This window comes from Marmota marmota, unplaced genomic scaffold (genome assembly GCF_001458135.2).
Source record: "Marmota marmota marmota unplaced genomic scaffold, marMar, whole genome shotgun sequence".
Taxonomy (NCBI): Eukaryota; Metazoa; Chordata; class Mammalia; order Rodentia; family Sciuridae; genus Marmota; species Marmota marmota.
Window position 1 is genome coordinate 8,559,759 of NW_026000119.1, and position 23,842 is coordinate 8,583,600.

The window sequence follows — 23,842 nt, forward strand, 5'->3', positions numbered from 1 at the left end:
CTATTGCTGATATGCTGCCTGGACCACACTGCTGTTGGTTTGCCAGGGCAGGTGGGGATGGGTGCAGAAAATACAACCCGCCAAATAGGACATGTCCCAACACCTCTGATATGCCTCTCCTGACTACGCTTCATGGTGCAGTCGTATCAGTGAGCTCTAGGAAAGAGCTTCTGGAAATATCTACTGGTGGTGAGAAAAGAGAAGACAGAACAAATAGCAACATGGTGGAAATAACGACAGGAAAAAAAGATCTGGTAATCCTTCTTTTAATCCAAAAAATATTAGGAAAAAGAGTGTGGTTAAACAGACACCAAAAGTGGCCATACATATGTGCACTATTACAAAAAGAAATAGTGCTGGAGCAAAGCCAAGAAGTCTGCACCAGGCCCTCCCTATCACTATGGCCAAGTCCCTCAAATGTTCTGGGCTATTTTCTCATGTGCAAAATGAAGAGGTTGATATAGAGGGCTTGAGAGTACCTTGTACTGAATAGTCTATGAATGAAGGTGGGAGAGGGGCATAAATGACAAACCCTAAGCAAGAAAACAATCTCTGAGGACCCCCGTCAACACGTGCTGAGCATTTCCACACGCAGGCTCCAGACTGAACTCTCTGTGGAATAAAGGACAGCTGCTGGCCTGCAATCTTGTTGGAGACACACACAAGGATTTGGAGTCAGATAACCTGGGTTCCAATCTGAGTCCTGCCAGATTCTGTTCTCTGAGCCTTAGAACCTCATTACTGAGCTGCGCTGAGGCTGTGGCTCAGTGGCAAAGCACTTGCCTAGCATGTGTGAGGCACCAAGTTCGATCCCCAGCAGCACACAAAAATAAATAAATAAAATAAAGGTATTATGTCCATCTACAACTAAAAGAAACATAATAATAAAGGGGACAAAGCACTATTGGCCTTATGACATGTTGACCACTACAGGATGGAAGCTACTCCACATTCAATCAGCATGGTTTACACAAGAGAGAGGAACGTGGAAAGTCACTATGTGAGTGTGACAAGATGGTGGTACAATGATGAGTTCTTTAATTCCTTAAAAAGGGCAACTACAAATGTCCAAAGCAAAGTGGAAGGTTTTTTGATTTTTGTTTGGCAGAAAATAACAGGAAATTTGGGGCATTACCTGGACTCCTCATAGAAGACATAATGACTACTGAGAAATAGTTCCTCAAGGTCATGGATGACAGAATGAACCTGGAAGAGTCAGACTAGAGGCTGCTGCTCACCAGGTGGAGTCTCAGGCATGAGGCGGGGATACATGTCAGTGTATTAGGGTCAGGGTTAGGGTTAGGGTTAGGGTATCTTTATGGCTGTTTTTAAAACAAAGTTGGGAAAACACACACACACACACACACACACACACACCTTTTTTTTTTTTTCCTCAGCTCGAGCACTTCCCACCTCAGGCTGCAGGTGAGACACCTCCTCTCAAGCAGGTGGGCAACATGGAGGGACTCAGGCTCTAGAAGGTCCCTGGAAGCCCAATGTGGTCCACAGGAGCCAGGCTTTCTCTTTCCCATCTACTTGCAATAAGTTGCTCCAGCCCTAGACCTGCCTAGAGAGGAGGGGTGGACATTAAAAATGTAAACGATGGTTGTCATTCATTGGGAGAAAATAGGTCCCTTGCTAAATTTGGCATCAGTTGAGGAATCTGAGCAAAAATGAACCCGCCGCCTTGTTTGTGAGGGAAGCCTAATCCTTACTTTGCCCAAGAGGATTACCGGCTCTTAGAAAGGGGCTCACATGCATTTTTTTTAAAGCCTGTGCCAACTGTATTTGTGTCCACAATATCCAAGATTCGTTCTGCTTTTAAGAGTAGATAATAGACATTCCATGCTATTTAAATGTCTCCAAATCTCAAACCTAAATGTTTCCAACCTTTGCTATCACTCGAAGCAGATTCTCCATCTCCCAAGCTTTCTCTCAGCTGTTGCCTTAATTCTGTGGAACCACCGTTTATATGGAAGGTGAGATATCAAAATGCAGTCAGTATGTGGAAACGCAATTTACTGGACCCACTGACATATGTAGATTGAGCGTCCTAAGCTGAAATCTGATGTGTTCCAAAATGTAAGACTTTTTGAACGCTGACAAGACACAAAAGGTTTGGGATTTTGCAGCATTTCAGATTTCTGAATGAGAAATGTTCAACTGGTAAAGTCTGTGTGAATTTTTCAAAATCTAAAAAATGCCAAATCCTGAAACACCTCTGGACCCAAGCTCTTAAATAAAGAATACTTAGCATATACAAGACAAATCAGGCCAGATGAAACCCATGTCTTGTCTGGCGATGTAGCTCAATGGTAGAGTGCTTACCTAGCAAGTGTGAGGCCCTGGGTTTGATCCCCAGCACTGTAAAGAGAAAGGAAGGCAGGAAGGAATCTGTGTTTTTCGCATGGCATTCTCAAAACACCATCTAAAAATATTACAGTTGGTACTTGTGTTGAGCTTTGTCATTTACAAAGTATTTACAAATTTAATTTTCATAACAGTTTTACAGGAAACAGGCATAGGTTGTTCAAGATCACAAGGTGGCAAAGACATAGTTCCAAGGGTACCCTTAACTTTCTACCACAGCTGCATCACCTAAGGGCTTGGTAGAGCTGAAAGATTTCTAGAAAATAGAGTTGCCTTATTCCAGCAGGGTATATTAGAAGAGTGATTCTTCTGGAACTATATTCCTCTGAATAATGATTTTTTAGTGGTTTGTACTGGTGACCACCACCCTTCCCTCAACAGTAGGGCTGCTTAATTTCCTCCTGTGGTTATAAGTTCTGCCTCTATTCAACTGGACTACAAATGAGAAGGGAGCTAAGAGCGCCAAGACAAACTCTTGGCAGTTGTGTCCTCATTTGGAACCTCAAGGCTCCACGCTCTCCCTATCTCCAGTTCCTGCCTGGTATCCCATGCTGGATGTGAAAAACCTGCCTTTGTTACCAGCTCCTTCAAGATGGGAGCCTGGCTTGTTAATGTCATCTAACTCATCAACAGAGTGGTATGAAAACAAAGTCAAAGAGAAAGCAGGTAGGGAAGTGAGTGACCATTTGTCTGCCTAGGCAGAGAGGCACCTTCCCCTTCACTGGGCATTAACACATAGGAGACAGCTCTGTCAGAAATTGGGTAGGTCATAGGACAGCCAGGCCAGACCAGCCTAGGGTAGGAAATGCCCTGTGAACTGTCCATCAGCCCATAGGTCCCCTCCCACAGCAACCCTGACCTATCAAGCCTGGGAAAGGTACAAAACCCAGGACAAAGAGGAGGTACTGGACTGTGACCCCATTTCACGAATCCAGCTGCGGATCAATGGCCTCTGCCTGTCAGACCTGGCTCAGTAGGGAAGACAGCCTCCTCTCCCTACGCATTCCAGCTGCTAGGGGGTGAAGAGGTAACCATGGGAACCGACACAAAGGGCTTAATGTTAGAGGGAAAGGCTGGGGAAGGGGCTGAGAGGGGCTTCAAGTGACAGTCCTGCAATTCTCCTTACTTAGCCAAGCCCATCTATTGTGAGTCAGACTCCGCTAAAGTGGAGCTTGTGCACCGCTAAGTGGCCTGGCACAAGGCCTCCTGGGTGTTAGGAACAACCAGAAAGCTATTCTTATAAGATCTCCCAGATTTCTTTATTCCCCTTCAACAAGTGCAGCCCTGAGTTTCATCTGCTAGTATTCTGGCCTGAGATAATATGGCTCGATTGGATGGACAGGACTGGTACACAGTGGCATTCCTGCAGATGCAGCAGCAGGCAACTCTTTGCAAAGGGCCCCTCCCTGCACTCCCTGGCTTCAGCCCAGCCTCCCCAGAGCTACCTACTCTGCACACTGGGGGCTTCTCAGGCAGTATGCAAACAGACCTCTTGGGTGCTTGGGGAAGTAGTCCTGAGATTTCAGCTGTCTACCTACCCCGCACAATGAAGGAGAGGCATGGATATAGAGACCAATAATCCAGAGTATATTGCACGACAATCAGGACTTGGGTAAAGAGGGAGATTTAAATGAAAGGCTCATATCTAAACAAATAATATTATACATATAGTATTTAATTTAACTATCTCTCCCTTTTTGGCATCTATATATTTTTTTAATAAATTGGCCAATGTGATTTTTAAAGTCTTCATTAAATTAGTAGTATTTCAACTTACCACCTGGGATTTTTTTTTTTTTTAAGGTTTTAGTTTAAGGTTCTCAAGAATCTGGGAGTTGAGGAAATGCCAATGGAAATAAAAAATACAAAATATGCTGGATTAATTTCCTCTTACTGTAACAGTGCTCTGGAGCACATTCTCACTCTGCCTTGCTTCTGGAGACCAAGAAAATCTTGCATCTATGTCAATTTCTTTTTTAGTTGTAGATGGACACATTAACTTTATTTATTTTTATGTGATACTCATGATCAAACCCGTGCCTCATGCATGCTAGGCAAGCGCTCTACCACTGAGCTACAACCCCAGCTCCCATCTATGTCAATCTTTACACAGACTTCACAAGTCCTAATAGGTGGCCTTGGTTTTCCACCTTTTGGTTCATAAATTATTGGACTTACTACTTAACTGGAGTCACTGAAGTAAAGTATGAAGGACAATAACAGGTGAACTTTTGAGGGATCAGTGAAAGAACCTGACACATTCACTGGCACCTCTCCAACACCACCTCACCCCTACCCCAACAACAAGATGGAAGACCCATGAACCATTTAAGAAACAGGGAGTCAACCAATACATCCTCAATTAGTGTTCATTTACATGTAATCCATATGGTGAACCTATGGATTGGTATACTCTGTCCCTACAATAATTAAATCTCAAAAATAAGCCAGGAAGGCACACTCATTCATTGCTGGTGGAACTGCAAATTGGTGCAACCAATCTGGAAAGCAGTAAGGAGTTTCCTTAGAAAACTGGGAATGAAACCATCATTTGACCCAGCTATCCCACTCCTTGATCTATACCCAAAGGCTTTACAATCAGCACACTATAGTAACCCAGTCACATCAATGTTTACAGCAGCTCAACTCACAATATAGCTAAACTGTGGAAGCAACCTAGATGCCCTTCAATAGATGAATGGATAAAGAAACTGTGGTACACATACACAATGGGATATTACTGAGCATTAAAAGAGAATAAAATTATGGCATTGCAGGTAAATGGATGGAGTTGGAGAATATCATGCTAAGTGAAGTAAACCAATCCCCAAAAATCAAAGGCCAAATGTTCTCTCTGATAAGTGGATGCTGATCCATAATGGGGGGAACATGGGAAAAACGGAGGAACTTGGATGGGGCAAAGAGGAGGGAAGGGTTGGGAGGGAGCATGGGAGTAGGAAAGATGGTGGAATGAGATGGACATCATTACCCTAGATACATGTATAACTGCACATATGGTGCAACACTACATTGTGTACAACCATAGAAATGTAAAAGTTGTGCTGCAGCTGTGTACAGTGAACCAAAATGCATACTGCTGTCATATATACCTAATTAAAATAAATTTAAAAAAAATAAACCAGGCATGGTGGCACACACCTGTAACACTAAGGCAGAAGGATGGCAAGTTCAAGACCAGCCTGGACAACTATGTGAGACACTGTCTCAAAACAAAAAATAAAAAAGGACTGGAAGTGTGGATCAGTGGTAGGGTACTTGTTTAGCCTGCATAAAGCCCTGAATTCAAGCCCTGGTACAAAATAATAATGTTGATGATTATAATAATTTCACCTAAAAGGGAAAAGTAATAATATCTATCATGAACTTCCTCAATTATGAGGCAGGATGGCATTTGGGTTCTACTCTGACACCTTTATGCCCTCAGGAAGTTATTTAATCTCTTCTGTGTTTCAGCTTTCTCACCTTTAAAAGGAAATAATAGTTACCTCACATTAAATCAGTCAATGGAAGAGTAGTTTCAGACCAGGCTTAACTCTTCACAGTAAGTACTTGATAAATTATAGGAATGAACATCCATCAGGTGCTCAGCCAGTGATTTTCACATGTATTTTGTCATTTAGTCCTTGCAACAGTCTTTACGTGGTAAGCATTAATGCCTCTATCAATGTATCATTATCACCATTCTGTAGATGCAGAAATGGAGGCTTAATGGACTTCCCACATCACTAGCAGGGAGTGGAGCCCAGATGGAAACAGAGGTCACTCTGTTTCCACAGTCCATGACATTTCTGCTACACTCAACTGCCTGTATATATAAGATCATTTGTTGTTATCTGTAGTAGAGAGTAATAGGAGAAAATCTCAGTAAGAAACTTCAACATTTAAGAAAATAGCACCACTGAGAAACAAACAGGATTTGAAACCTTTACTTTGGTCAATCTGAGACTTTAGAAACAAAACACACAAAAAAAGAAGACTCGACACACACACAGAGCTCTCTGCTCTCTAAAATGTTCCAGCAGAGGTATACACGGTCCCACTCCAAGTGAGAATATCCAAGAACCCTCAAGTGCAACACCTTATTATTTATCATTGAATTAGCAGATGCTAATAAGTTTTCAGTAAAAAATGCCTCTTTGAGTTGGCAAAGTATATAACACCTTCCCAAATACTTTGTTGAATAACTGAAATTTAATAGATTAAGAAAACCATTGTCATATTTACCATTCTATCCAAAGTATTTTGCTGAAATTTATACAGTCAATATGCAAAATTCATACAATTTTCAACTTATACAATTAGTTCCTTTAAAAAAAGATTAATTTGATATAAGAATTTTTTCCACCTGTGTTGCTGTAGGGACAGACAAGGCAAGGCACCGAAGATAGCAGGAAACAAGGGGGTGCCACTACAATGTCTTTAGAAAGTGAATGTAATATATAAACATTTCTGCTAAATTCCCAAAAGATGCTGTGAGCTTAGCCTGGGAGTTCAGCTTCAAATGCTAACATTAAATCAGTACTGAAAAATGAAGGGTTCATATAGTGGGTGCTTCCTTTCTTTGGGGTTTACCCCTGTGTGTGTGTGGTTCTAGGGATGAAATCCAGGACCTCATGCAAGCCACATCCCGACCCTGGGGTTTACCTCTAAAGGTAAAGCCCTAGTGGTATTTTGACCAGGTATGCAAGAACTTTATATTTAAATTCCCTAAAGGCTCAAAAAAAAAAAAACTTATTAAAGTGAAGCTACATGTAATACCAAGGATAATATGCTATAAAATCCTTGATAAATTTAAGTAAATGAGATGGCTTTCAAAAAGGAAGTATAAATGTTGTTATCACCAACATCAAAATCATATATTTAGCATAGTACATGGATTTATAGATGAAATTTACTGAACTCATACCAAGCTAAATATTTTTAGTCATTATTAACTCAATCCTCACAAAAACCCTATGTAGATATGCTATTACTGTCTAGTGTTTTGAGGCTCAGAGGCATTTCATAACTTGCCCAAGGTAATAAAGATATGCCTAGAAGCAGAGATGGGATGTATACCCTTGTGTAACGCTAGAACCCAAATTTCTCTTCTAATTGAGTTAATGCTTTGCATGCAATAAAACACATAGGTCTTCCATGTTCAGTTCAATGGGGTTTGATAATTGTATATACTTATATAACCATTCCTGAAAACAAGACATAAAACATTTCCATCACTCCAGAAAATCCCTTCTTAATTCTTTCTAGTCAAACACGCCACTCCTCAGGGGTAACCACTGACTTCTACTGTCATGTATTAGTTTTCCCCATTACAGCACTTCATAAATATTACGGCTTGTGCATTCTTTTGTGTCTGACTTCTTTTGGTTAACAAAATGCTTTTGAGATTCACTCAGGTATTCTGAATATTGAGATCACTCCTGTTGACTGTTGAGCAGTATTCTACTGTACAGATATACCACAATTTATCCACTTTCTTTGTTGATAGATGCATTATTTCCTGTTGTTGGCAGTCCTGAATACAGTTGCCACAAACATTCTGTACAAGTCTTTTGGTGGAAACTTGTTTTCATCTATCTTGGGTAAATAGCTAGGCGTGGAAATGTTGGGTCATAAGTTGGTATATATTTAACTTTACAACAAACTTACATTCTTTTCCTTTGTATTCTACTCCCTGAGAATGGCACTAACTTATTAATACATGTTGTTTTTCTTCTTATATAACAAATTCTCTCAGGGCAAGGAACCAAACCATCAGCAGTTCTTGGGATGCCTCCCACATAGTAAATGTTTGCTAAATAAATGAATGACCATTGTTCCTAACCCTATTCCTTTGGGTGTTAGGATAGTATGAGTGTGCTGGTTTGGGGCCTGTATAGAAAACTGGGACAAGCTGCAGGGTGTGAAGTGGAGGCACTGCTCCTTCAAACAAGGTGAAAAATTGCCCACCAAAAAATTGACCTCCCACTTTTCTTTTTGATATGACCTTTCCTAGAAAGTAAACCCCTTTTTGTGATCTTATAGAAGGAAACAGGGTGGCAGCTCCTGTTCAAGTGATACTATGGAAAGGGAGGAAGGTATCACTGCAATTGAGGTCACACAGTGGTTAGAATTACAGGATACTTCTGTCAAACAGGAGGGCAGAGGAAGCAGCAATCCATGAAATCCTGACCTTCTGGAAGTAACTAGCAAAACCAAAGCATTGCTGGAGCCCAGGGGAATATCCTCCAACAGAATTACAGGAATACTTGGTTTTGGTCAACATGCTTTATGAGTTCTACATGAACATGGAAAACAATAATACATTTTGAGGAGAAAGTAAAATGTTGATGGTTTAAAAATGTACCACAAAGAAATGATAACTGTTTGAATATAAGTGCCCTTATCTGAACATTACAGTGGATACATGTATAAAAATACCACATGGTATCCCATAAGTATGTTCAATTTTCCTTTCAATTAAAAATATATAACCAGTGATATTTTTAAAAATGTAAATATATTTAACACCCAAGATAAAGTATCAGAAATAACACTGAGTTAAAAATGCAGGATGTGTGCCAAGCACAGTGGCTCCTGCCTGTGGTCCTAGCTACCTGAGACTGAAGCAGGAGGATCGCTTGAGTTCAGGAGTTTGAGACCAGCCTGGGCAACATAGCATGACACCATCATTAAAAATAAAAACAGCAACAACAACAAAAGAAACACACTTTCCACCTTTGAGGCAAAAATTTTAATTCTTATGAATCGATTCCTCTACTTCACAGAATTTATTCTGTATTCAACCTATAATTTCCTAGAAAGCAATTAAATCATTGTCCATTGTCTGCCCATAATAGAAAGACTGGTAAATCCTAGGATCATCTAAAATCTTTCTGACCCAAAAGATAACTTTATTACACATAAATCAAAAGAGGGTTTCGTCTCACACTGGGCTCAGGTGTTTTTGGCAATTGTTATTTCCTTTCATCCCAGGTCACTAAGGATGAGAATTTGTTGAGAATTCCTCAACTTGAGGTTCTGAGCAGTGACCTGGTCTTCCTTTATTCGGGCAGTACTGCACTGAAGCCATCCTAGGCAAATGGATGTTTATCCTATTCTTAAAATCTCCAGGGAAGTAAATTCTCCACAACATCCCTTGGTAACCTTCTCCAGGGTTTTATCAACCGTTTGGTGAGGAAGTTCTGATGTAGAAACCAATAAAAATATTAACTCTATGAGCCAAGCTATAAGCACTGGAAAGGGGTATGCGTTTGGCACTTTGCCTGAACAGTGGAGGGATGTATTTACAAAACAGGCTGTACAAACAGAAACCATTTGCCAGGAGCAGATGTGGAAAGTTGATTCAAGAGAAACTGCCACAATAAACTCAGTTCCAATCTGTGAACAATGTGACGTGAGTTACTGTTGGTTATAACATTTTTCTAAAGTCAATTTATTTACTTGTCAATTCTGAATTTTAGCTGCTAAACCAGATTTGTTAGCAATGACAAAATAACTACTGCTGCAGTTTCAAATGATTAGGTTTCTATGAAAAAAGTCTTAGTAGAACATACACGTTGTTAAATTTACATCTTTCTCTGATCTGTATATTCCATCTTTTCTGCAACCATCATGTAACACTATTAGAATCAGAAAAAAAAATTTAAAAAGATAAACTCTCAAAATTAATTAAAATCTATACTAACTTCTGGTGAAACGATGTGGGGGAAGATTGGCCATATATCTGACCAAGGTGCTTTAAATTAGAAGTGGTAGTTTAACCAGCCTTTAAAATGTATGTAATCAGAAATAGAAAGTGCAAAGCACTCTCTTTGGAAGCCTCCATGCTAGAACTTCCTGTTGCACTCTGATCTCTCACAGCAGTCTCTCCGTGGAGATTATATGCATGTGGGTGCCCATTTGCTCAGTCAAAAAGAGCCCTTGCACACAAGCACTCGACAACAACACTAGAACTTAAAAGGGGGTGGGATGTAATGCCAAAATACATCAGAGGAAGGGAGGAATATACCCTAACCCAAATGATACTCTTTGTATTGAAACTTTACAACCCCTAACCCAGCAAGGATTTTTATACCCCTATGGCAATTCAGAGTAAAGCAAGTGACAGCCTTGCTACCTGGCAGTGGCACATACGTTTTAAAATAATTTCTTTAAGATGTGCAGCAAACGAAGGCACCCCAACAAACCATGGCACCCCAGCAAACGAAGCACCCCTTCGTTTGCTGTACATCCTAAAGCAATTATTTTGAGGGATGGCGCCCCTCAAAGCACGATTGGGGCCTTTCCTACAGAAACAAATCCAGTAAAATTAAGAAAGGCAAGGCGTTCTAAACTCCATAGGAGCCCTCGTGGGAAGCAATTTATCAAAATTAAAACATTTCACAGGTCATTTCTCCTGAAAAGTTTTCATGCTGTCAATAATCAACAAATCTTTTCCTCTTAAGAGTGGCAGCCTCTGCCTCGCTAATCAAAAAGCCAGGGCCTAGGAGCGTCCGGGGACCCTGAGCACGCCACCTGCCCGCACCGGGCCAGCTGCTGGCCGGAAAGCCGGGCTCTGGGAAACCGCCCGCAAGCCAGGGTTTCCCAGCATCGCAGCAAAGACTGAAATAGACACGCTTTAGAAAGTCGCCGGCCGGCACCGCCCTCCACGCTTCTAAGGCAGCGGCGATTCTCGTGTCCCCGGCCGCGCCCGGCGCCCGACGCCCGCGATGGGCAACGGACCCGCGCCCCGCACTCACCATCGCCGCCCCCGCCTNAGCCTCCCGATTGGCCCTGGCGCTCAGGACGGGATTTGCATTTCAATGGCAAAGAAGGCTCCCTAAGGTTTGAAAACGGATTCTGGGACGGAAGAGTCGCGCGGTCCGCGGGTCCCTTCATTAAGGGGACAGACGCGCACACTGGGTCCTTCTTGTCAATTCACACTCACTTGACGTCTTCTCCCCACCCCCACCCCCCCGCATTTTGAAATCGACAGAAATGCAAAAGCAAAATATCAACTTTACGAAGCCCGCGCTCGCTTTACAGGAGCTATACAGTTAGTAATTGACCAAATGAAGCATGAATGAAGCAAGGTAAAAAGTTCACCGCTGGGGGAAAAAAAAAGCTCACATTACAAGGAAAATAACTACCCTTTTCTCAGTATGTCCTCTTTTCAGTATAAGTCAGCCAGAGAGATTCAGGTTGTTGATGGGATAAGCTGTTTGAGGCCTCTTGCTACTCAGCCCCCTTTTGTTTGCATGAGCATCATCTAGAAAGATAAAGGGAGAGGTGCTTGTATGATCCTGTACTAATCTTTCTGGAGATTTTGGATTTAACTTTGCAAACTTTGAGGTTTTAGACTGTATGTTTGAGTTTGTTTTGCATTTATGACACAGATGCTTAGTTAATATTCTTAAGGAAAGAATTATTTTATTTTTATCTTTATATTTCTTCAAATGTTGCCTCTTTCAATGGAGGTACCCCCATTGAAAAGGTACCCTCCAGAATACTTCTTTTAATTGTTTCCATATGTCATTTCCATCCTTAGAAATTAAAATAACAAACAGTAAGGTTTGAAATTAGGTATTCTCACCCAAGCAGAATCCCTCTAAAATTTCCAGGCTCTGTACCTAGGCAATAAATATGCACACAGACATTGAGAATTCCTAACTAGGCAGGAGCTAGGGGGCCTCAGTCACTGAGTTACAGTACTCAGTTACAGCTGATCCATTTGCCTTTACTTGGCTCAGCTCTTTGTTACATCCTGGCTGGATTTAGAAGCATTGGCAGCCATAGGCTTCTTTAATGAAATCTTCCTGGACAGGCCTCCACCCCAAAGGTATTATCCACCTTACAATTGTATTTTACTTTATGTGTGGTTTTATAAGCAGGTACACCTGCGTATGCACCTGTCATGCAGTCAACTGGTACCACACTGTTGCTAGGCATCGGAAGCTGGAAGGCTAAATGTTCCTTGTGTCCTAATCTCCTGTGGGAATTCACAGGCAGGTGATGTCTATAACTTAGGCCTTGAAGAAGAACCCTTCTAGGTTATAAAGTACATTGCTGTTGCACCACCATGTTGGGGTAATAAGTGTTAGCTGGAGGACATACATAGCCAGAAACTCTGCAGGCAGAACCACAAACCCTCCTGTCCTGCTGCTGCTTTATCTTATTTCCTAAGTGCTCAGCATCAGGTGAAATTTCCTTAGGGTGGAACAGATCTCTCCATCACTTTAAATTGGTAATTAAAAACACACTTTGGATCCAAATCTTATATCCCACACAGACTGTATTGTACTAGTGAAATTAATCCCTATGACCAGAGATCTGGGCTTCCATTGGAACACAGGTTCTGGAAAAATATTTTTATTTGTGTCTGCAATTTAGAGGCATATTTTTAGATGGAAGGAAAGCAACCTGTCTCAGGGGATCTAAGGTGAGATATGAAATGAAGAAATCTCAGCAGTACTACAAAATTATGTCAGTGAATTAAGTCATATGAACTGAGGCAAGTGCCCTCACCTGGCGCTTTAGATCTTCTGCAATATGGTTTGTCCCTGCCTTCACAAAGCAAAGCTAGTAAGTGACTCTGTATAGATACATGTATCCTCTGTGTGTGTGTGTGTGTGTGTGTGTGTAAACTCCAAACCATTATTAATAATGTTCTCTGGAAGTCACACTGTCCTTTAGTTCCTATATTAAGATTGCTTTCAGGAATGACACATCAAGTTAGAATCCAAAGCCTTTTTTAAAAAATGAAAAAACAAAAACTAGTGAAGAAATAAAGCTTTGAAAACTATTACAGTATTTTGTGAGAAAGTATCAAATAGGAAAAAAAAACTAGTGCAGTCTACTCTTAGATAAATGAGTGTACATGGATAGTCTGGAAACTGCTATGTGCATACTTTCTTTAAAATCATATTTTGTTTTGTTTTTAAATCTTAATGGAGATATAGTTCACATATCATTAAAACTTACACTTTTAAAAAGGCATGTTTTTTGCTTTCTCCTCTCCCTAAAGCCTTTTCTGATATTGCAATAGGTGAAAAAAAAAAAAAAAACAACAAAACAGAGACTGGAATATATCCCCTTCAGAGAGTTGGGATATAGCTCATTGGTAGAGCATGTGTTTAACATGCATGAGGTCCTGGGTTTGATCCCTAGCAATGGAAAAAAAAAATCTCTATCACTGTGCCACCATGGTACCATAGGCACAGAGTCCCCTGAGGTCTTGAAGTGCTTATGGGAGAAGGGTTGTGGGTCAAAAATAGGTTTATAGTACCCAGTAGGGGTACTTTATGCAATCACAGGACAAATTGGTTTTCTCTTCTTAAGCATTGCCACCTACAAACCCAAATTGCAGTATAAGATAAATATGACAACCTCTAAAAAAAATATTTAAAGTTACATCCAATAGAACATACTATTTGAGGATCTAGTAGGACTCAGAATGGTCTGGTTTATATTATATACATATGTATAAGCTTGTTTTCCTACAGCAGTGATCAGGTTCTTATTAGTAAGAAGAAATATGTGAGAATTAGTATTTTTTCAAACAAAAAAAAAACTCTAGAAATTTAGTATTACTGGTACACATCTCTCAGTTGTAGATTGAGCACTTATTCCTTGAATTATTTCATTTTAATTAGTCTAATACATGTAATTAATTGTATGTTTAAAGAGACCACAAAGAGAACTATATACATAATTTAACTTCTTTTGTATAATATGAAGTACAGTTTCATAATAGATAGTGTACTTTGCGATATCAAATTTCAGATAGAAATAGTCACCATTACTCCTATACTTTAAAATATGAACTAAGTTTTACTTAGAAATAAGCCACCAATTTGATTCCACATTCTTTTTAAAAATATTTATTTAAGTTGTAGATGGACACAATACCTTTATTTTATTTATTTATTTTTATGTGATGCTGAGGATTCATCCCAGTGTCTCACATCTGTTAGCCAAGCACTCTACCACAGAGCTACAATCCCAGCCCCTGATTTGGCATGCTTTCTATTTTTCCAAGTAGATAAAATTATGACGTGAAAAAATTAATTATTTGGAACATGAGATTTTGCATAATAACAATAGCATCTATGGGCTGGGTTGTGGCTCAGCGGTAGAGTGCTTGCCTAGCATGGGCGAGGCCCTGGGTTTATCCTCAGTACCACATAAAAATAAATTAATTAATTAAAGATACTGTATCCAATTACAACTAAAAAGTAAATATTAAAAAATAATAACAGCATCTATCTCTCGTTGCAACCATACAATAAGTTTCCTGGTTCATTGATACTCTTCTTTTGAATGATGATATTTTAAAAAAACAATGACAATACTTGTTGAATACTGAAAATCAGTTTTAAAGTAATGTGTAATGGTTAATATAAACAACACACAGCCAAGAAAAAAACATGAAATGTGAATTCTTTGCTTCCTATAGAAAAATCTTAGGAAGAACATAGGGTGTGTTACTTTCTCACTTTTCTTGTGCTGAGGCATAAAACAACCCAAGAATAAAGCTCATCTCCAAAAGTTGGATGGAACTGTCACATCTTGAAGATGAACTTGGTTTCCTGAGAGCCTGAGTACTCCAAGGCCAACACAGCAAGGAAGAGAAAAGGTGGAAACTTAAAAAACAGAGAAGAAGGGCCAGGATTGCGGCTCAGTGGTAGAGCGCTCATCTGGCACATGCAAGGCACAGTTCGATCCTCAGCACCACATAAAAATAAATATCCAACTACAACTAAAAGAGAGAGAGAGGAGAAGAAGAAGAGGAGGAGGAGGAGGAGGAGGAGGAGGAAGGGTAGAGAAAAATGAGGTGGAGGAGGAATGGAGAAAAGAAAAGGAAAAAGAATGCTGGGTTTTAGCAGGAGGGTAATAGACAAGGAAGGAGTTCAGGAAAGAGAAAAAGCAAACCCCTGTGAGTATGTGCTTGAACGTATATTAAATGAACACAAAGAACACACCAGCCTGTTAATATATGGTACTTGGGAGAGATGGGGTGAAGACCGACTGTATCATTTTCCTTATATTGTGTTGTATATTTTATTACACCAAATAAAGAAATTTTTAAAAATAAAATACACGTTAGATGATTATGAAGAAAAAAAAATACTGTAGACCAAACCTGCCTGGATGATGACTTGGGCATGTCACAGTTAAGGATTTTTACTCTTCACCTGCATGCATAGTCTAATAAATGATACTTCCTATTAGAGATGTTTATGTAATGTGGTAAAACAAGAGCCTTCAGACCAAGACATACTAGAAAGGTGTGGAATTCAACAGTTTGGAAATCTTCTGATTTATTTATTTACTTATTTTACTGTACTGGGGATTGCGCCTAGAGGTGCTCTTCCACTGAGCTACATCCCCAGCCCTCTTTATTTTATTTTGAGACAGAGTCTTTGCAAAGTTGGTCATTCTGGCCTCACACTTTTGATCTTCCTGGTTCAGCCTCCCAAGTAGGTGGGATTATAGGCACGCACCATGTGACAGGCTGTTTTCAGATTTCTATATCACCAGCCTTTTGGTTAACAATATCTAGAAAGGAAATAAAACCAACTAGGGCTGCATTGACTGATAACAACTGTCAGCAATTCTGACTACAGCTCATGTATGCAACTGATTCTCACTTGTCATTGCTATCACCAATCACGTTACACCCTATTCTTTAATGGACACAAAGAATTAATTTCTATGCCTAGAATTATCTGACAGTATAGTATAAGACAGTCTAGTTATAGATATGATTTAAATGACACCTTTTACTAAGGTGTTTATTAATAAAAGGAATAAAACTTTTTTTTTTTTGTACTGGGAATTGAACCCAGAGGCACTTAATCACTGAACCACATCCAGCCCTTTTTATTTTTTAATTTGAGACAGGGTCTTGCTAAGTTGCTGAGGCTGGCCTCAAACTTGTGATCCTCCTGCCTCCGCTTCTGGAATTGGGATCACAAGCATGTGCCACCCTGCTAGGCTAAAGGAATAAAACTTCTAATGCCATTTATATTTTATTTGTCAGAATATCATTCAGGAAGTTTCAGAATAAGATAGGGGAATTTTCCCACTCATCTTTATTTCTCCTTTATATAGTCCTTTCTCTTTTCTTGACCCTCTTAAATTCAGTTACCATCCACTGAGCACCTGCTATGTGACAGGTATTGGGGATATCAAGATGGATGAGGTCATGGCATGAACTTCAACAAGCTCATGGTTCAGTGAGAAACTCGGGTCCTTAAAGAATGATTTCAGTCCCGTGTGATGAAGATTGTGGAATACTTAGGAGCATGGACTAGTTTCAGCAGCTTGCCAGCTAAAGACTGAGTAAATTGATCTCACTAAGCCTTAGTTTTTGTTCTGTAAAACTGAGAATAATTATACCTCCCATAGAAGGTTATTATGAAAGATTATATTGAATAATCATTAAGTATATGTGTTTGGGGGAAGGATACATGTGAGTTTTTGACTGTCCTTATTCTCTCTGTTGAATTCCTGGTAGGCTGGTCTTTCCTCCCAGCCGGTATCATTCATTGACCAGGAAGGCGTGACTCATCAGAACTCATAGAACAAAGGAGTCCAGGCACAAGACTTAAGATTTAGAATAATGTTCAGTTAGAGCCAGCTTTCCTCCCCAACATATATTACAGCTTTCTAGGATTAAAGTGGACAGGCAAGGAGAGTCCAAGGGAACAGAAGGAACACTAGAAGCTTGGAGTAACTCCTGAATGGAAGCTCCAGAGAGACTCGGATTTGGAGCAGAAAATACGTAGACAGATCCTGAGCCAGGCAAGAGTCTGGGGAGTTTGGAGTGGTGCACCTGGGCTGGAGATCGCCTCAGGCTTCCCACCAATCTTCCCCATCCACAGTGTTCAGGATGGGTAGAATGTTTCTGCTAAAGCCAAGAGGGCACAAATTCCTGATTAATCTGAGGGGGCAGTAGATGCCATCATACTGGCTGGAATAGTGACCAGACACAACCAGACACCAGCAAGGAGAGATGGCAACATGGGGACCAAAGTGCAACTTCACCTGGCCCCACTACTACAACACACAAACACTTACTCACACAGCTGGACTCTGCGCAAGCCTCTTACATCTCAGTTGCAACCCCAAGAGCAAGAGAGACCCTGAACTGACTGATAATAGGTTTCTGTGTCCCAGCTGAATGCAGTCTTAAAATAGAAATTATGGCCAGCTTAAAAAAAAAAAAGTGCAGGAGATATAGCTCAGTAGTAGAACACTTGTCTAGCATTCATGAAGTCCTGTGTTTAATCTCCAGCACTTGGAGGGGAAAAAGTTATATTTCTCCCATAATCATGTCTATGGCTCAAGATTTGTACCCAGGCACCAATCAAAGGGCTCAACACTGTGCTGATGCATGAACTCAAAAATGGTAGCTTTGATTATTTTCATTAATACTTCTATATTCTGTTAGCAAGCAAAAGAGAGGATATTTATGTAAGAGAAGGGCACACAGGGGTTTTGAGAGAGGTCCTGAAGGATATGCAAGAAGAGGGGCGGAGGAGTTGGGGGAAGAAAGATCACAAAGCATCAAACAGTATGGGCCAACTGGGGTACTGTAAGTACCATCACCAAGGCGCAGGCAGGAGGCAACTGATGTACCCAGAGAGGCAGTCCATGGAAGAAGAGGGTCTCTAGGTCACCTTTAGGATTTACACTTTATCTTGTAGGCCAAAAGAAATCACTAAAACAGTTACACCAGGGTTGTGATCAGATTTGCTCATTGAAGAAGTCACATGGATGCATGCGGAGCATAGGTTGAATGGGAGATACTGAGCACAATGATTTTAACCACATACCCTTGTCACTAAGGTGTAATCCCATTCCCCAGGGATCAGCATTGCATCATGAGTCTGACTCAAGTCTCTGGAAGCAGCATAGGTAGATGTGAGACCTAGCTGGTGCACTTATTATGTGACCACGGACTGATCACTTACCTCTGTGAAGCAGCTTCCTCATCTGTGGAATGGGAGCTAAAAATTGCATCAGAACCATAGAGTTACTGGAGTTTTAGGCCTAACACTTCATGCTAAGTGCTGGATAAGTGTCTGGCATAAAGTAAGTGCTTATTGAATTTTAGCTCTTCTTAACTAGGCACTACTTAAAATCATCATTAAATTTAAATGGGGGGAAACGGTGATTATGTTGGAGAATTATTGTAAAGCCCTCTACTTATGATATTCATTTAAATTTTGGTCACCAAGTAAAAGTTTCAGTGAAGAAAATTCACTTTATAAATATAAATTCACCTATAAAAAGGTGGAAGTCAAGGGGGCTGGGGTGGTAAAACACTTGCCTACCACGTGTGAGGCACTGGGTTTGATCCTCCACACCATGTAAAAATAAATAAATAAAGGTGCTGTGTCCATCTACTACTAAAAACATTTAAAAACAAATAAAAAAATAAAACACACACACACACACACACACACACACAAAGGTAGAAGGCAAGGTACGATCCAGGCAACTCAACCTCACCAGCCTGAAACTGACTCTGGTGATCTGTGCCAGAGAAAGTGTTTTCCTTTTCAACCCGAAAGCTCTGAACAGTGTCTGACATGAACTACTGACAGCTGCCACCTCCCATTAGAGCCAGAAACCTTCTGAAAGAAGGTGAAGTGTGCTTGGTATGTGAAGGGCACTGACTCTTTGAAAAAAGGCATGTGATCTAGGTGACAATAAGGGCTGCAGGCCGGATCCTGAAGGGTAAAGTTCTGCCAGTGACAGGTCCTTAACAGCATGGGTTCAGCTGGAGTGCATTCAAATCCTGGTATGTCCTTGTCATCAGAGAATGTGCCCAGGGGAGTGGGGAAGCCACAAGGGCAGACAGGACTGAGCCAGACAGCATTCAGAGCCTAAGCTGTGCTTGCACAGAGTTGGGGACACTTTCTGTCAAGGCAAGTGAGGATTTTAATTGATAAATTCAAGAAGCATAAAACCTGAGGACTGAAATCTCTTCTGGGACACAATCCCACATGTTTTAATGGAAACTATAAAGTCCTCCCCCGCCCCAGAAAATTATTCAGGTTTCCATGTATTCAGATATAAATGAAGATAAATAAAGATTTGGGGAGAAGCGGGGTGTGGTGGCGCACGCGTGTAATCCCAGCAGCTCAGGAGGCTGAAGCAGGAGGATCGTGAGTTCAAAGCCAGCCTCAGCAATTCAGCAAGGCCCTAAGCAACTCAGTGAGTCTCTAAATAAAATATATTTAAAAAAAAGAGCTGGGGATGTGGCTCAGTGGGTAAGTCCCCCTGTGGGTTCAATCCCCAGTACCAAAAAAAAAAAAAGATTTTGGGGGAAGGTATATGAACGAGAAAGCATAACTGATTAAGAGATGTAAATTAGTGCAATTCCTGTCCTTGGCTTGTGATTTGTATTTTAACTCATACGGTTGTCCCTTGGTATCCAAGGGGCTTGGTTCCAGGACATTTATATAACCTTCACATGTCTTCCTGTATATTCTATTTTTATTAATTAATTAATTTGTTTGTGTGGTTCTGGGCATGGAATCCAGGCACTCCCACATGCTAGGCAAGCCCTCTACCACTGAGCTCCATCCCCATTCCCTCCAGGAGTCTTTAAGTCATCTCTAGATTCCTTCTAATACCGAATACAGTGAAAATGCTATGTACATAGCTGTCATTCTGTATTGTATAGAGAATAATAACAAGGGAAAAAAAAGTCCATACATGCGACATCACAGGCATAGTACATTTTTGACCGGTGGTTGGTTGGTTGGGCAGACACAGAGGGTGGACTGTTCTTCCCTGAGAACCTGCCTGATGACGGGCTAAAGAGTTAGAGCCAGAGAGACGGTGCAAAGATGAGAGATAAAAAGGAAGAAAGCCTGAATCAACCTGGAATGGAAACACCAGCTTGCCTGGAGGGAAGAAGCGGGAGGGCTTAAAGCCAGGTTGAGCTTCTGAATCTAATCTCACAGGATAGATAAGGAGAGAAGAGAACTGGAAATAGAGACAGGTGACACTCTTAATTGATCCTTTTAGTAATTGCCTTATTTTATAAATATGCCAACTGAAAATAAGGCGTATTTATAAAATAAGGCAATTACTAAAAGGATCGTGCTTTCTGCTGATTACAAACCTATGACTCATTGCTTCCCTGACTCATCAAAGACACTAACAATGATTACTTCATAACAATACAAAACATCAACAACAAAACCAAAATTACTTGGTGCTGGGGATGGAACCCAGGGCCTTGCACATGCCAGGAAAGTGCTCCACCACTGAGCTACAGCCCCAGACCCCCAAATTACTTTTTAAATGAACTCATTGTTGATTTGGTGCTTTGTGTCTGTGTGTTAGATCAGATTTGGGGGCCTTTCAAAAAGGATCTGTTGTTATTTTTATTTATAACCTCAAGACACCTATTCTACCAACTAGGTTTGCATCTTAAGACTCTAGTATATTAAAGTTTACACTGCATATAAAAAAGTTAAATATTGAAATATCATCAACAGTGCCATTATCATTGCTGGGAAAAAATAACTTCAAGAGCAAAAACAATCCAGACACAGTGTCACACGCCTGTAATTCCAGTAACTGGGAGACTAAGGCAGGAGGATCCCAAGTTCAAGGCCAACCAGGGCAGTTTAGCAAGGCCCTAAGCAATATAACAAGACCCTATCCCAAAATAAAAAATAAAAAGGACAGGGGATGTAACTCAGTGATAGAGCTCCCCTAAGTTCAATCCTCAATACTAGAGTAAAAACAAATGAGCTAAATAAAAACAAGGAAAGTTACCAGGACTTTTTCTGAAATGCAGATGACTTTGATGATTTACCACCAAGAGGTTCAGACAATGTGGAATTGAACGTCTACATATTCTTCAAAAGTGGCAAAATCTTATTTGGTGCTCCAGGTTTAAAACAAGAACAAAAACTACCTGATCTTCATTTGTAAATCTTAACATTTATATTTGAAAATGAAATTTTCCACCAGCAAGTTGGCAGCTTTGTTGATCTTGGAGCACTAGTTTCTTTGGCTCTCAAAAGAAAAACAGAGGAATTAAATGCAGCGCCTATTGACTTTTGCGGCAGCCTTATTACTGACTTAAAGAAGCCAAGTCACCTCCTTTTATTCTTTAAACACCTGCAAACGAATACTTGTGAAAGCAAGTCTAGTCATCAACCACCAGGCTAACTTTGTTTCAGAGAGTTAATTTTCTAGGGTTTCTTTCATCTCTCTCAAATCACAAGTTTTATTTTATACTTTTGCATGCAGCTTCCAGCGGGAGAAAAATCTTTCTTTACTTTCCAGCTTCTTTGTTTTTAAATACAACTTTCTCCCAGTAGGTGTTCAGGAACCCTTTCTCCTCCAAGCCGGATGTCAGTGTAATTCCGCATACTTTTGTGTTCTTGCCTAGGAACCACAAGATAAGATGGGAGAGAAATTTTATTTTCAAAGTTCTTATAATCAAATTTGGGAGGTGTCCAAAGTGTGCTTGTATTGGCCAAAAGCAAAAAGATAACAGAATCCTGAACAGATCTAACAGGCTCTTAGTTGCTATTGCTTCATAGCAGAATCAATACAAAGAAAGAGTTGAGCAACAGCCTTAATCACAGTAACAGCCACCATTTATTATTTATAATTTTTACAATAATATCCAAGGCAGCTATTATCAGTCCTATTTTATAGTGGAAAAAAGCCCAGCTTTTAAGTAACTTGTGAAAGACCAACAGTGAAGAGGTGGCAGAGGAGGTTTCAAGAAGGTCTGCCGGACTCCAAACTCCAGACCTCATTCTGTACCTACATGACCAAGATACACTGTTAAGTTAAACTATTTTAATAAGAGGACAAAGTTTTACTGTCTCCCAGAGGCTGCAGGAAGACGGACAGGACACATCCATACCTTTGTAGGCAAAGGCTTTATTATTATTTGGGCATCCAGAAAAAGAAAGCTACTTGGAAACTCATTTACATGTAATAGAGGATGAGCAAAGCCCTCCACCTCTCCAGAAGAATCTTTCTCCTCAGTAAATAGAAACTTACTATATATTTTTTCCCTTAAAATTTTTGTCTTTTTGCAAATGAAGGGCACTTAATTTTGCCTGATTCTATCCTCATTGGTGCAGCTCTGAGGGACATATTTTTCTAAGGACTTTTAATGAGTAAAATAATACCCATTTTGCAAGCATGCCCTGGTTTCCCTCTTACACACTTGACTCATATTTTCCTTTGTCTGGTTTCAGTCTCTTCCCTACTATAGAAATGCTAGCCTTCTAGGATCTGTAATATGTATCCATTCTCAGTGACACTTCTCTGATCTTTATCCAAAAAGAATCCCTTCCTCCTCTGAATGTTCAAAACTGCATCAGTCACCTACCACATTTTGCTTTTTCTTTTTTTGGTGCTGGGAATTGAACCCAGGGCCTTGTGCATGGGAGGCAAGCACTCTACCAACTGAGCTATATCCCAGCCCCACATTTTACTTTTAATAAAACTATTGGTGCCATTAAAATAAAAATCTCTCCTCTAACAAAAGGAGCAGGGATTCTGCCTCATTTATCTCAGATGCCCCATGGTGCACAGGATACATAGAAATAGTTGAATTAAGCCAGGCGCAGTGGTGCATGTCTATAATCCCAGCTCAGGAGGCTGAGGCAGGAGGATAGAGAGTTTAAAGCCAGCCTCAACAACTTAACAAGATCCCAAGCAACTCAGCAAGACCCTGTCTCTAAATAAAATATACTTTTATTAAAGGGCTGGGGATGTGGTTCAGTGGTTAAGCACCCCTGGGTTCAATCCCTGGTAACAAAAAACAAAACACACACACACACCAGAGAGAGAGAGAGAGAGAGAGAGAGAGAGAGAGAGAGAGAGAGAGAGAAAGAGAAAGAAAGTTTTGGATTAAGATTCCCATGTGGTTAGACCTAGGCCCATCATCTCATTTTTATGAGTTCAGGTTGTCCTCCTTGTCCCCCACTGTTAATGTAAGTCCCATTCCTTCAAGATCTTTCCTCAACTGAACTATTAATTTCCCCCCTAAATTTGTGAACTAAATTTTGGGTGCTTACCATACATTGCTGTGAAGCATGTATGTCCTGGATTCTCGATAGATCTACTCCTGGGCTAATCTCTCGGGAGAATGCTATTGTTCATGTTATTAAGAACAACCTTCATTTTTTGAGCAGTGTCTCAGGCACTATGGTGAGTGTTTTATTTGCTTTTCTGATTTGATCTCCTGAAGAACTTTAGTGTGTCCTGACTTTATTCCTCAGTCTGTCCCAGCCTTCAGCCTGTTCTACATAATATATTCCAGGGTTTTGACAACTATATGGTAAGATTCTTGAGGGCAGGGGCCAAGTCTTTCTTACTTATCTGGGCACCTACAGTACAGTGAATGAGAATACAGTCCCAATAAATATCCAATTGGAGTTTTGAAACTACCAAGTTCACAAAACAAATA

At 40.4% G+C, this 23,842-nt stretch overlaps 1 protein-coding gene across 3 annotated transcripts in view; it reads right to left on the reverse strand.

The window, feature by feature from the left end:
* The window catches only part of Shroom3 (shroom family member 3), a 173,206-nt gene that overhangs the window by 66,173 nt on the left and 83,191 nt on the right, over positions 1–23,842 (reverse strand). The window contains exon 1 of one of the 3 annotated variants that reach the window (XM_048784816.1): positions 11,133–11,159. The exons of the other annotated variants lie outside the window; for them this stretch is intronic. The gene's annotated coding sequence lies outside the window, so the exon portion shown is untranslated. Of the gene's footprint in view, positions 1–11,132; positions 11,160–23,842 lie in introns of those variants that run through there. 3 annotated transcript variants of the gene reach the window in all.